General features: G+C 37.7%; 1 long non-coding RNA gene across 1 annotated transcript; it reads right to left on the reverse strand.

The window, feature by feature from the left end:
• Positions 1-8,851: 8,851 nt before the first annotated feature.
• LOC144070818 (uncharacterized) lies at positions 8,852-11,279 on the reverse strand. The gene is made up of 4 exons (XR_013299464.1): positions 10,917-11,279; positions 10,154-10,214; positions 9,870-9,968; positions 8,852-8,913 (listed from the first exon to the last, which is right to left on the reverse strand). It is a non-coding gene; the product is annotated as an uncharacterized LOC144070818 (long non-coding RNA).
• Positions 11,280-11,350: the final 71 nt, after the last annotated feature.

Consider the following 11,350-nt stretch of genomic DNA (forward strand, 5'->3'; position numbering starts at 1 on the left):
TGGGTCTGATTTCTATGGCTGTCAATGAGTTAGGGCACATGTGTCAAAGTGGCGGCCTGGGGGCCAAATCTGGCCCGCTGCATCATTTTGTGTGGCCCGAGAAAGTAAATGATGAGTGCCGACTTTCTGTTTTAGGATCAAATTAAAATGAAGATTATAGATGTGCCGTATTTTCACGACTATAAGGCACACATAAAAGTCTTAAATTTTCTCCAAAATAGACAGGGTGCCTTATAATCCAGTGCGCTTTATATATGGACCAATTGAAATTGTTACCACGATAAAATAAAATAAATCAGTCGATAGGGTACACCATCCTCTACAGCTCTCACAACTACGGCAAGCAGCCCCCGACGCTACTATTTTCCCGTAGAAAAATTACTGTGCAGTGACTGCTGGGACATAGAGTTATTTTGTCAATACACCCAATGAATTGTGGTCTAATAATTAATAGGGCATTAAGTATGACTAAATAATAATTCTCAGTTTGTATTTAGGGAATTTGAGCAACAATTTAAATGGTAATTATCAATAACCTTCCGGTCGACCAAAAGACCGGCGACCAAACGACCGAGTACCCTATAAATTGCCAATTTGCGGATTTACCACGGCTAACCAATTCCAGAAATCGAAGAAAAAAAAACATCCCATTCCAATAAATCCAACTTTCTCCACATCTCCACATTCATTTTTCACCAAATTGACCTCACTGGATAACTCATGCAAATGAACTGAAAGTTTATCGCCCTCAATGGCATACAATGCATACAAATTTCCTCCATTAGTGGACCTGAAAAGCTCCCTCGGAAAAAAACATTCAGACAAACATTACATAATCGCAACAGGCATCCAAGCCCCGGCGACTAAGAAATGTCGATCAAAACCAGGGTGAAGTATCCACAAGAATGAACTCCCTCCTACCTGTAGCGCTGAACGTCAAGAGGTGAGTAAGCCGTTGCGTCTTGACTGCGAATTTACATTTGAAAAACAAACAAAAGTTTGCTCGTTGAAAAAAAAAGGAACGTTTATATATGTGCACCACAAGTCTGTTTCAGTGCAAATGGCAAACTGCTGCGTTCGGTCTGCCAACCCCAAAGTCGGTTCATCTGAGTACGCGCGTGCTAGCGTGCGCGCGCGTCAATGCTAGCCTCTCTTTGTTGTCCCCAGTAAGAGGATCCCGCTGGTGAAACAATATCGGTCCATTCAAACGGAGGTGGACAAGAAAGCCTTGGCCGGACCAGATCACATATTATAAGTGTGTGTGTGTGTAGGTTTTCACATGCCGCAGGTGCAAAGGTCACACCGGCTTGTTTGAGATGAAAGTTGCTGGAGGAAATTGGGTAAACAGCATGAAAGATCCATTTTGAACTAGAAATGTCCGGATTGGAAATCAGGCCCGATCACGTCATGTTCAGAGGATTGGGATTGGGTGGGGAAAAAAAACGATATCGATCGTGGATTTGTTTTTTTTTGTTTTTTTAGTATTACCGTATTTTCTTGCATACAAGCCGTATTTGTAACTAAAAAAATGATGACTGAATGAAGGGTACGGTTTATATGCGCACAAGTCTTACAGCGTTGCTATTCTCTTTTTCACCGGTAGATGTCGGCAAATGAACATTTAATATTTGTTGGTTATTTTCTGTTTTGCAGTAAGAAAACTACCATTACTGGATGAATGACTAACTTCCTTATGATATTGACCCTATTACTGTGCTTTGGATTCATACAGTCTCTCAGAAATACCACAGTTTTCCCTTCAAAGTAACACATTCGTACTCCATATTAAAACCATGAATATGGAGGTGAAAATTGTGAATCAGGGGGCGGCTTATATGCGAGAAATTGTAAAAATTCAATGATTTTAAGGCAATTTAAAGGGTGCGTCTTATGTACGAAAAATAGGGTAACTCATTGACTGTCATTGGCAGCGAGAGACTTTTGGACATTGGATTGGGACGGACAAATGAACGAATATTCCAGTAAAATTAATACAAATAAAATAGAACTAAAAATAATGAAACTAAAAACATGAAAAAAATTAAAAGCACCTAAAATCAAAAGCCAAAAATAACATGAAACATAAAAAAGTCTCACAACAATTGCAATAACAATACTTGCATACTACTATAATAGCATTTAACTCATTTGACTGCGAGGGGCGATTGTACAAACATTCTGAAAATCATGAATGAGTTAGCCATCGTATTTAGGACTGCATTAATTGTTGAATCAACCCTTTGTCTGTGGTCTAGGTTTTTCTGCAGACCACCCCCTAAAAAGTGAGCCAAATTTGGCGCCATTGCCAGCTCGGATAAGGATTCCCGTCTTGATAATTAGCACCTGTAAGCGGCGCCGTGACATTGTTATCAAGGCACTTGCACACACACGAACACAGGCATCCATAGACAAGCTGTCCCAATTATTCTCCTCCTCACTCTCCCACCTGAGAAGGGCAATGCCTGCCACTCATGTCAATGAGCTTCCCGGCTATTTAGCAGTCTGCGACCCGGCCCACCTCCAAACCAATGTGGCCTGTAATTGAGCTCCCTCGAAAAATACCAAACACGAGAAATGCCGTATTCGCGTCGGTGTCTTGAGGTCACCTTCAAGGGAAGTGCATTCCCCTTATTAGAGATTGTATTCAAAAACTAGAACATGCCACCACTGGAGTAATTGCCTGACAACTTCCTGTTCTTTTGGTGGGGAGCTCACCTTCTGATTATTTCACTTCCTGTTGAATTAGGGTCATTTCCTATTGGCTTAGAGGGATTTTACAGTCGCTTTTGTTGATTTGGTTTTAATTCATTTATTTATTTATTTTTATATATTTTATATTTATTAACAATTTAATTCATGTTCATTCCCTGTTGAATTTTGCATCACTTTCTGTTAACTTTTTCATCATTTCACTTCCTGTTGATTTAGGGTCATTTTCTATTGGTTTAGAGGGGTTTTAAAGTCGCTTTTGTTGATTTCATTTAAAAAATAAATGTTGTTGTTGTTGTTTTTATATTTTATATTTATTGTTAATTTAATTTATGTTCATTCCCTGTCGAATTTTGCGTCACTTTCTGTTAACTTACTGATCATTTCACTTCCTGTTGATTTAGGGTCATTTCCTATTGGTTTAGAGGGGTTTTACAGTTGCTTTTGTTGATTTCATTTTTTTTTTTTAAATGTTGTTGTTTTTTTATATTTTATATTTATTATTAATTTAATTTATGTTCATTCCCTGTAGAATTTTCTGTCACTTTCTGTTAACTTTCTGATCATTTCACTTCCTGTTGATTTAGGGCAGCGGTAGGGAACCTATGGCTCGGGAGCCATATGTGGCTCTTTCCATGGGTACATATGGCTCTCCACTAACCTGTGAGGTAAAATATGGAAATCATTGGTGAGAGAGCTGAGTCCCGAACGCACTAACAAGAGCGTCACTGCGGCGTCGACACTACCTGTACCCCTATTTTAATCTTAATTTTGTTTTTTATTACTCTTCTGCATGCATGATATCATTGATTCTGATTTTGTAAGCCACCACATAACAATGTTGTCAAAAGAAATCAGAGACTTTTTGTACGTTAAAAGTGATGAAATGACAAAAAAATAAAAATTACACTTTCATATATTTTTACTTTTCAATTCCGAGAATGGCTCTCAAGAAATAACATTAGAAAATATGAATTGTTTATGGCTCTCTCTGTCAAAAAGGTTCCCGACCCCTGATTTAGGGTCATTTCCTATTGGTTTAGAGGGGTTTTACAGTCGCCTTTGTTGATTTCATTTTAATGTTTTTTTTTTAATTAATTTAATTTATGCTCATTCCCTATTGAATTTTTACGTCACTTTCTGTTAATCTTGTGTATGATCCTGTTGATGTTTTTAAATGGGGTCATTTCTTATGGATTTGGCCGTTTTTCTGGGTCACTTCCTCTGGATTTTGTGACAATTTCAGCGGGGATTCCTGTTCATTTTAGATCATCTATTGATTTTGGAAGAATTTCTAGGCTACTTCCTGATTTTGGGTAACTTTCTGTTGATATTGAGTCACTTCATGTTAATTTGAGTAGAATTTCCCATTCATTTTTAGGTACTTCCAGGTCACTTCATGATGATCTCTCTTGATAATATTCGATTGGGTCACTTCCTATGTCACTTCTTTTTGATTTCAGGTCCATTCATTTTGGGGCAATTCCTTTTCATTTTCCAATCATACTTCTACTACTACCATTTGGCTAACTTACTTGAGAACAATATTAACTTTTCATTTTTTCACCATTCGGCATGAATCATTAACACGGTTTATAAAAAAAAAAAAAAATGTTTGCCTACTGCCGTCAACGGCTTTAAAACACGATGATACAAAACCAGTGTGTGCCCATTTTTTTCGGATATTTACTTTTAATGTCACCATTTTTCTTCCCTCTCTAAACTGTGCCCACGTCCGCTTAAACACGCCGCGACGGAACGATCAATTCCGCGTCACCCAAGAGGGTTGCGGCCTGGTACGCCTTTTTCTGGGAGCACGGGCTACTATTTTCTTTATTGATAAACTCAAATAAAGCCGTCGTCTCTTGCCCCATGTGTACGTCCCATTTTGTTCTGTCAACAAGATAGAAGCGTCGCATAAAATAAGTAGAAATGAGAAAAAAAATCCACCAGGGGATGAAGTCGTGACAGGGGGAAAAAACCGCAGCACGCTCCATGGAGGGGGGGTCACGCATTGATGGATTTGCTTTCAGGCGGAATCAAGGAAAAATGTTCCGAATTTCAGGGAGGAAAATCAAATGCAAGTTTGCTTGACAAGCTAGATAAAGCTCAGCAATACCTTTTTTATCACTTTTTGCAGTGTTATTTTTGAATCACTAGCACATCCTATTCTGCCTCTTTGGCTGCAGTATTTTATGTCGTTTTTTTGGCCTCGCATGGTCACGTTAAGGTACAGTAAATATCGATGACATTGTGCTGAGAATGAAATACAGTGGTACCTCGACATACGATCTTAATCCGTTCCGGGACTGAGATCGTATGTCGAGCTTCTCGTAACTCGAGCGGATGTTTCCCATTGAAATGAACTAAAAACAAATTAATTTGTTCCAACCCGAACCTTTATCCACGGCAACAATGCACTCGTAAACGAACAAACAAATTTAAATTAACTTAGATTAATATATACAGACACACTCAAACATACGTTTAATGCAACTTTACACAAAACTGAATTCTATTTTTATTTTATTTTTATTTTATACCTTTGTTTTGGGCGGGTTAGCTGTTTGCCACGCCTCCACCCTCACGTTCGCTATCGATGGGCTGTTTGCTGTTGTATTCCCTTCAAAATATTCACAAACGCACAAATGTCCTCACAATAGAATAACGCACGACCACTTGCCAACGAGAAGAAGTCTTGAATTAGCGATCGCTCCGCCAACGGTAGCTAACATGCTAAGGGGGGAAACAGGAAATGCAACAGCCTACCCACGTATTGATTGTGGGTAATGAAGTTTTATTCTGAGAAAGGGTGCCATTGGCTATCAGTGTTGTGTGAACGAGTATACTTCATTACCCAGAAAGCCCTCTTTTTGCCCGCGCATGCGCGTTGTGCGTTTTCTGGTCCATGTGTAGCGGAAACTTGTCTGAATAAATCGTTCAGTGCTTGTAGATATCTATTATACACGAAAGAGATGCGGCAAAAAAGACAGTGCGCTACAATGATAAACAACCTCTCATGTCTTGGCCACCTGGCTTGCTCGCATCTCGAAATTTTGATCGTATCTAGGGCGAATTATTCGATCGAAATTTTCATCGTGCCTCGAGCATGTCGTAGGTAGAGCTGATCGTAGGTCGAGGTACCACTGTATACCACTATTGAAAATAAATCGAAAATTGTAGGAAGTTACTCAAAATGTTAGCATTTAGCATTCTTTTCACCCAATACTTTTTCACTTGTACTTGACACTATTTTTAGGATGACATCTTAGCTTAAAGCAACGTTAAACGTCACATTTTTGGCTACTCAACCCACCACGAGGAAAAAAAACGGGTTGACTCCGAACGCGGCAGAGGCGTTGAGGCGCGCTCGCTAGGCGAGAAGCTGCTTCAGCGCCACAAACCGAACAATGCGGCAAAACGTAATCAAGCGTGTCACTAGGATGTCACTTTGTGGCCGGCGCACGGCGAATCGATTCGCGGTACGGTGGCCGACCCGCGCCGTCACGACTGAGCGGCGATTCGCTAAGTCACCGTGGCTAATAGCCGTCCGCGCTAATTCCCAGTCAAGAATGCAATTAGACAACTCCCGACGCCGGTCTCGCTAATTCATTTAAGTTCGCTAAGCCGCCGGCTCCCCGCGCAAATGAATTGCGCGCGATTAAGGCGAGCCGACGGCGGAAACGCTAACAAGAGTGATGAGCCGCCGCTACGCCAGTCGGCGGAGACGCTCGTTATGCTGCAGAGGAATTCCGTTCTGGGAGTTTTTGCCACTAATTTCATTTCTCGCAGCGGTTAATCAGGACAATGTTTGTCAGTTAGTCCCCATTTAGGAGAAATCAAACCCACTCGCCTTCACAACCAAGGAAAATTTGAAGCGTGTTTTGGGGATTTGAGAGGAAATCGGAGTACCCGGAGAAAACCCACGCTAGCCCAGGGGAAACACGCGGACACCAAGTTGGGAACCCACCGAGGATTCAACCCTCGATCTCAGAACTGTGAGGCAGACGTGCTAACCCAGGGGTATCAGACTCGGGTTGGTTCGCGGGCCGCGTTAACGTCAACTTGATTTCACGTGGGCCGGACCATTTTAGATATAATATTTAGATTTTTTTAAATAAATGGATTAAAAGAACTGGATTAAAAGCCCTGAATATTCAGTTTTTTATAGATCTAAAACAATGTTAATTTTTGCTTTTTTTAATATATTATTAGATTTTACTAAATGATTTTTGAACTAAAAACACAGAAAAAATGGATTAAAAAAATTACAATTGTTGATTTAAAAGGGGGAAAATCAGGAAATTTAATATACATCTGTACTCTTCATTTTAATTTGATCCTAGAACAGAAAGTCGGCACTCATTATTTACTTCGTTGGGCCACACAAAATGATGCGGCGGGCCAGATTTGGCCCCCGGGCCGCCACTTTGACACGTGTGCTAACCAATCAACCACCGGGCTGACACATTTATTCACAAATGTTTTTTTGTTTTTTTAAAGTTAAAAAGTATTTTTTCTTTTGTCCCTTTTCATTTGCTTTTGATAAAAAGGGAATATTTTATTTTTTAATCGTATGTGTTCAATAAATTTACTAAAGCGGAAAAAAGGAAAATAGTAAGTGTTCTATTTTGTTGCTATTTTTATATTTATTTAAACTATAAACATAAAAAAATACAAAAATATTGGATTTTTATTTCAATATTATTTTACTTTATTTAATTTTTTTTTAAACTTATAAAACTACATTTTTCTCCATTTGTAATATAGATCGCTACAATAAAACATGAAAGGCTGCCAGGTGGCAGAGTATTAAAATTAATAATATATACATAATAATGAAAAAGATAAATAAAGTACCCCCTTAGGTGAAAGTACGACTTTAAGAATCCACACAAAGATGAAAATATACGCTTGTGAAAAACAACAGTAAATGTTCCCGGGTGTTCTCAAAGGAACAGAGTGTCAATTTAACTATTTCCAATTTGTACAGTAATCCCTCGAATATCGCAGTTAATGTAAACCAGACATGGTCGCGATAATAAAAAAAAATCACTAAGTAGGGTGACCCCTATTATAACTACCTTTTTTTCAGTCCTGAGTCCTAGTACCAAGAGTGGCTTTCGCTTACAAGTTTTTATGAACTTTGAAAATATATATATATTTTTTATAATTAATAGCAAGAAAAAATCGTGAAAAATTGAATTTGCGATAAGTGAAGTATATATATATATATATATATATATATATATATATATATATATATGTATGTATGTATATATATGAATATATTTATATGTATCTATATGTATACATATGTATATATATGTATATATATGTATATATATATACATACATATATACATATACATACATATACATATATATATACACATATATACACATATATATATATATATATATATATATATATATATATATATATATATACATGTATATATGTATGTACATGTACATATACACATACATATACATATATATATATATATATATATACATATATACACATATATATTTACATATACATACATATATATATATATATAGCCGATATGTATAGCATTTCTTTGAGATAGAGCTAGCTAAAATAGATAAACTCCAGCGCAAGTAAAATCTCATGGAGAGCCTTCCTTATGCCTTTTTTTTTCTCGTTGGCGCCTCTGAAGTCATTAGTCTGATCTGCCGTAAAAGAGCAAAGCTGTGAAGCTGCTAATGAAGAGGCGGGCCATCCTGTTTACATCTTTCAGTGTGAAATATAATCTCCCAGTGTTTATCCCCGTTTGATATGGTTTTGCTCTTGAAAACATTGGAGTGCATTAACTGTTTGACCTGAGAAATGTATCACAAATAGTTACTTTTCTTTCAATGACTAAGGAATAAAAGGCATTTGACATACTATGCGAAAACAAAAGTTAACCGTTGTTACCTCCCATTCAAAAATGGCATATTATTGTGACTTTCCTGTTGACGAATTTTATTTAAATAAATACATAATCCATTTTTTTAATTTATCTACATAAATAAATAATAAATAACCCAAAGGTGATCCAAGTCATTGAAAAAAAATATTTTAAAAATGTATGTAAAAAAAAGAATATGTATATGAATTATGAAATACTTACCGAAATAGCTTTAACGACGCATTTATTTAAATCCTCGGTCAAATTTGGCTTGGAATTGATGCTAAAAATAAAAAGAATAAAATAAAATAAAAAAAGAGAAGGCATTTTCATAATTTAATGTTTGATCATTTAGCGCCATCTAGTGTGTTTTTAAATATGCGTTACCGTGTTGGAAAGAAAGGGTTAATGGAAGAAACTCCCTAAAACATTAAAGGGTTGTGGAGTCAAACAACAATTGTACTGGAAGTGAATGACCTCATTTCTTTGTGCCAATGACAGCAAGAGACGTCCAAATAATTTGAACGCCCTCCCGTCCAATTGGTTGGGACGTCTATCGCCGTCAACGGCAGGGTATGATGAATGAAATTGGCACGTCTTGGAAACTTGGGTCTTTTTCGCTGATTTGGAATTCTCTTGATGGAGTCTTTGGAGATCTTTTCGACGGCTGCTTTTCACAATGTGTGTACCTGTGTGTGTTAGGGGTCTGCATGTGTGTGTGTGTTTGTGTCAGCAGACTGAGTCAAGTGAGGTAAGCTCTTTTAAGATGGCGCTCTATCAGTGCATGAAAAGGTAGCCCCGAGGTGTACACAAAGCAAAAAAGTTGAAGCAAAGTTGCCCACATTTGTGTTACACAAAGGGATTTGCCTCCCAAAATCATCAATGAAATCCCTGTCTTTTGCTTTTTATATGACGATAAGCCGCAAATGAATTCAATATATTATACAGCATATTATCATCAATTGTTTTTGCAACCATTTGACTTATAGACTATAGATGTAAGGGTATAATAAAATAAGTACATTCAAATATATGCATAGCCTTGTTTTTAAATTAAAAAAGAAATATATTTGATTTATGAAGTAAATACGTATTAGATTGTTTTATTTATCAAATATAAAATAATTTTCACAGGTTTTATTTTAATTCCCATTGGCTGCAATTGATGATAATAGATGTTATAGTTAAACATGAGCTAAAGTTTTTTTTTTTCTCCATCTTATAGCATTCAACTCCTACCTGGTAGTGATAGTGACTGACATCAAATTCATTTGAATGGGCAGCCTTGTCCTCTTGTCTGACTGCCATCGACGGCAGTAGACGTCCAATCCATTTTGACTGAAAGGAACAAATGCCGATAAGTTAACTATTTTACATTTACCATTATACGTACAGCATTATTTTGGATAGGAAGAAAATAGTCACACTGTCCAAGCACTAGACTATTTAAAAAAAATCTAGTGAATACAGCAAATCACAGGCCAAGTGAGGAAAAAAAAGCAGTGTTTCATCATTACGAGTACCTCATTTGAATATACGCCTTTAACCGCTTCTCCCCCACACTAGGCTGAATGTAGGTCAGTCCTACAGAGAGAAAGAGAATAGTAAATCAAAAGTATCGGCCAATGCCACAGCAACGATTCCCTCCCCGGGCTAAACTGCGCCATGCGGAAAAAAGACACACAGTTAACAAAAACAAAGAAAATAAAACTAGAAAACCTCCAAGAGCTACAAATTGTGTTTTTAAATGACAATATTAAAGCAGGATAGTGTTTTGACCTCTGGTTAAGGTTGGAAATTGAACTGTTTCTGATCAAACATCTATCAAAGAATTTCCAAAAATTGATTTGGGTCTCAAATTGGTTTCAGACTAGCATGAGGGATTCAGACTACATCGTAATCGACATGAAAAGGAAACTTCAACAACAATTGGCAAAATTAACTCCTAGCCCGGCGGGTGAGTGGTTAGCGCATCGGCCTCACAGTTCTGGGGTCAAGGGTTCGATCACTGTGTGAAGCCTGCATGCTCGCTCACCCTGGGCTTGTGTGGGTTTTCTCTGGGTACTCCGGTTTCCTCGCACATCCCAAAAACATGCAGGGTAGGGTGGTTGAACATTCTAAGTTAACACTAGGTATGAGTAGGAGCATTATTGTTTTGTTTTTGTCTCAATGTGCCCTGCCATTGCCTGGCTACTGATTCAGGGTGTCCCCCACCCTTGCCCATAGTCAGCTGGGATAAGCTCCAGCACCCCCGTGATTTCATTGAAATGTCCAGGTAACACTCACCTCCAGAATTCTCCCATCGTGAATGCAATCATCCAGAAATAGTGGCAATGAACGATAAATCTTGAATAAACAATGACTTCCATCGTCGTGGATGCTCCTTTTGATGTTGTACTATACATTTACATTTCATGTATGTTTAAAAAAATATGCACACAAACAGAATGGCGAGAAACACGTTTGCATTATGGTATTTCCCCCTAATTGGCAACAGGTTGGCGGCTTGATTGTGGTGTTATAGGACTAGTTAAAACATGAACCCGCATTGCTATTTCATTTTCATGATTTCGATAGTAAAATAAAACAAATACGCGCGGATCTACTTATTCGTAACTACATACCGTTGTGGAAAAAGTACGATCCTGTTCGTTTTATATTTGTAGTCCTAACGATCGGGTAGACTACACTACTAGCGTTGTGTGACGTCACACACGTGC

Source organism: Stigmatopora argus, chromosome 3 (genome assembly GCF_051989625.1).
Source record: "Stigmatopora argus isolate UIUO_Sarg chromosome 3, RoL_Sarg_1.0, whole genome shotgun sequence".
Taxonomy (NCBI): domain Eukaryota; kingdom Metazoa; phylum Chordata; class Actinopteri; order Syngnathiformes; family Syngnathidae; genus Stigmatopora; species Stigmatopora argus.